Consider the following 4097-nt stretch of genomic DNA (forward strand, 5'->3'; position numbering starts at 1 on the left):
GCCCTTTGGCAGACAGAAGCAGCGTCGTTAGTAGAGAACTGGTGTTTTAGTGTCTCTGAGTACAGTCGTTTAGCCTCTCTCACCGCTTTGCTAAACCTGTTCTTCGACTCCTTGAATCTGTCTCTATCCCCACTCCTAAACGCTTCCTCCTTCTCCAACCTCAACCTTTTGAGCTTTGCTGAGAACCAGGGCTTGTTGTTGTTAAAGTTCACCCTGGTACGTGTTGGGATACAGCAGTCCTCACAGAAGCTGATGTACACAGCCTCTGTGAGTTCATCCAGACTATTGGTAGCAGTCGTGAACATATCCCAGTCAGTACAGTCTAAGCACGCCCGCAAATCTTCCACAGCCTCACTGGTCCACTGTTTAGATGTCCTCACAGCAGGTTTACAGAGTTTTAGTTGCTGCCTGTATGCACGAATCAGGTGGACCAAGGGAGTTCTGTGCGAGCCGAACAGCCCCGTGACCCACAAGAGAAACATCCCCGCCAAATTCGAGCGTTTGACGGGGTCTATCCGTGAAAAAATATTCACGTTTTTGAGTGCACATGCATTTCTGCTGCAAATGCCTCTGGAAGTTTCATGCCGTTCGTATGCCAATTGTGGCAACACGAAAATGACCCGTTTTCCCATTCCGAGGGATTTCTGTGCGACCCTAACAGCCCCGTGAGCCACAAGAGACACATCCCCGCCAATTTCTAGCGTTTCACGGGGTCTATCCGTGAAAAATATAGACGTTTTTGAGTGCACATGCATTTCTGCTGCAGATGCCTCTGGAAGTTTCATGCCGTTCGTACGCAATGTGGCAACACGAAAATGACCCCTTTTCCCATTCCGAGGGATTTCTGTGCGACCCTAACTAACAGCGCCCGTGAGCCACAAGAGAGACATCCCCGCCAATTTATAGCGTTTCACGGGGTCTATCCGTGAAAAATATAGACGTTTTTGAGTGCACATGCATTCCTGCTGCAAATGCCTCTGGAAGTTTCATGCCGTTCCTATGCAATGTGGCCACACAAAAATGACCCGTTTTCCCATTCCGAGGCATTTCTGTGCGACCCTAACAGCCCCGTGAGCCACAAGAGAGACATCCCCGCCAACTTCTAGCGTTTGACGGGGTCTATGCGTGAAAAATATTAAAATTTTTGAGTGCACGTGCCTTTCTGCTGCAAATGCCTCTGGAAGTTTCATGGCGTTCCTATGCAATGTGGCAACACGAAAATGACCCCTTTTCCCATTCCGAGGGAGTTCTGTGCCACCCTAACAGCCCCGTGAGCCACAAGAGACACATCCCCGCCAATTTCTAGCGTTTCACGGGGTCTATCCGTGAAACATATAGAAGTTTTTGAGTGCACATGCATTCCTGCTGCAAATGCCTCTGGAAGTTTCATGCGGTTCGTACGCAATGTGGCAACACGAAAATGACCCGTTTTCCCATTCCCAGGGATTTCTGTGCGACCCGAACAGCCCCGTGAGCCACAAGAGACACATCCCCGCCAATTTCTAGCGTTTCACGGGGTCTATCCGTGAAAAATATCAATTTTTTTTTGACTGCACATGCATTTCTGCTGCAAATGCCTCTGGAAGTTGCATGCGGTTCGCATGCAATGTGGCGACACGAAAATGACCCGTTTTCCCATTCCGAGGGATTTCTGTGCCACCCTAACAGCCCCGTGAGCCACAAGAGAGACATCCCCGCCAATTTCTAGCGTATCACGGGGTCTATCCGTGAGAAATATTCACTTTTTTGAGTGCACATGCATTCCTGCTGCAAATGCCTCTGGAAGTTTCATGCGGTTCGTATGCAATGTGGCGACACGAAAATGACCCGTTTTCCCATTCCGAGGGATTTCTGTGCCACCCTAACAGCCCCGTGAGCCACAAGAGAGACATCCCCGCCCACTTCTAGCGTTTCACGGGGTCTCTCCGTGAAAAATATCACATTTTTTGAGTGCACATGCATTCCTGCTGCAAATGCCTCTGGAAGTTTCATGCGGTTCGCATGCAATGTGGCGACACGAAAATGACCCGTTTTTTCCCATTCCGAGGGATTTCTGTGCCACCCTAACAGCCCCGTGAGCCACAAGAGACACATCCCCGCCAATTTCTAGCGTTTCACGGGGTCTATCCGTGAAAAATATTCAATTTTTTGACTGCACATGCATTTCTGCTGCAAATGCCTCTGGAAGTTTCATGCGGTTCGCATGCAATGTGGCGACACGAAAATGACCCGTTTTCCCATTCCGAGGGATTTCTGTGCCACCCTAACAGCCCCGTGAGCCACAAGAGAGACATCGCCGCCAATTTCTAGCGTTTCACGGGGTCTATCCGTGAAAAATATTCACTTTTTTGACTGCACATGCATTCCTGCTGCAAATGCCTCTGGAAGTTTCATGCCGTTCGCATGCAATGTGGCAACACGAAAATGACCCGTTTTCCCATTCCGAGGGATTTCTGTGCCACCCTAACAGCCCCGTGAGCCACAAGAGACACATCCCCGCCAATTTCTAGCGTTTCACGGGGTCTATCCGTAAAAATGTAGCACGCACCAAAACGAGAAAAGATTTCCATCGCACCTGCACTATTGTATGGACAATGGTAACCTCATGTGAGGACGAAGTGGTGTGCCGGCGGCAGGTTGTTTCCCACGATTTCCGTGAATGAGCGAGCATCTCGAGCTGTGTTACTCCGCCCGAGGAGCCTCTTCTCCTCCAGAGTGCGTTGGGAAGGCTGTCCCTTGGGTTGTAGCTGCAGGGTTTGCTTGCGCTGTTTCGGTATTGTGCCCTAGGAAGGGCTGCCAACTGCGCGTGAGAGTTAGGGTTGGTTTCAATTGCTTTTGCCGGTCCACAGAGTAGCGAGCATTGAAAGGCCGCTCTAGAGGTGTGCAGGCATGTGTGGTCCCCGCCCCTGCTCCTCCCCACCCCGACGTTGGGTGTGCGTGGTGCTTTACCGCTGCCTCAAATTGGCTGGCCTTGTGTGAAGCCCTGTGTTTTGTGAGCCTTCAGCGCCGTCGTCAGGTGTCCCCCGGAGTATACAGGACAAATTAAGGCCCTCCTTGTGGGGGTGTTTGTGTTCTGTGAAGTCCGTGCCCAAAGGGTGTGTGTTTTACATGGTCTGCGTGGGGGTCCTGTCCGTCCGATTTTGGACGCGTGTGGGGACTCTCCTCTGCCTTGGGTGCATTCTTGCCTCAGGAGAGCGACTCCTGCCTGCCCTTGGGGAGGCTAGGGGCCCGCAAACGCTGCGTGTGAGCCGGGCGAGCCTTTGGGCTGGGCGCCTGGTCACCGTGGTGTGCTTTTGGCGAGTTGAAAGCCGCCAGCTACCTGGTTGATCCTGCCAGTAGCATATGCTTGTCTCAAAGATTAAGCCATGCATGTCTGCGTGCAAACGGATGTTACAGAAAGGGTTTTCTTCGCCGTGAAAGTTCACACCGACACGGAATTTACTTTGGCAGGATCGTGCATACATTCAACATATAGGAATCTAAAATCTTACATACGTTTTAAACAAGTCTTATACTCTAATAATAATGATAATATTAATAATGAGGCTTAAAAGTCTAACTAACACCAAGGGGCTGAAGTATATGAAATTGAATAAATATCGAATAGAAAATAGCTTTAAGATATAATTTAAAAATAAAAAATGCAAATAGGTTAACGTAGTTAATATCGGCAAGGTGTCATTATTATGTAGATAAAATGTTAAAATCAGTGTAACAGGGCAGCAGCAGATGGGAAGAAACTGTCTTCATGGCGTGAGGTTTTGGTCCTGATGGACCGAAGCCTTCTGCCGGAGGGGAGTAGCTGAAACAGAGAGTGTCCAGGGTGCGAGGAATCGGCCACAACCTTCCTCGCTCGCCTCATGCTCCTTGTCGTGTGCAGGTCCTCGAGGGTTGGTAGATTGCAGGCAATTACCTTCTCAGCAGTGTGCATGATACGCTGCAGTCTGCTCTTGTCCTTGGCAGTGGCAGCAGCGTACCAGACGGTTATGGAGGAGGTGAGGATGGATTCAATGATCGCTGTATAGAATTGCACCATCATTGTCTTTGGCAGGTTGCATTTCTTCAGCTGCCGTCGAAAGTACATCCTCTGTTGAGCT

Source organism: Petromyzon marinus, unplaced genomic scaffold (genome assembly GCF_048934315.1).
Source record: "Petromyzon marinus isolate PM22_M1 ecotype Great Lakes invasive population unplaced genomic scaffold, UKy_Petmar_22M1.pri1.0 PM_G_Scaffold_123, whole genome shotgun sequence".
NCBI lineage: Eukaryota > Metazoa > Chordata > Hyperoartia > Petromyzontiformes > Petromyzontidae > Petromyzon > Petromyzon marinus.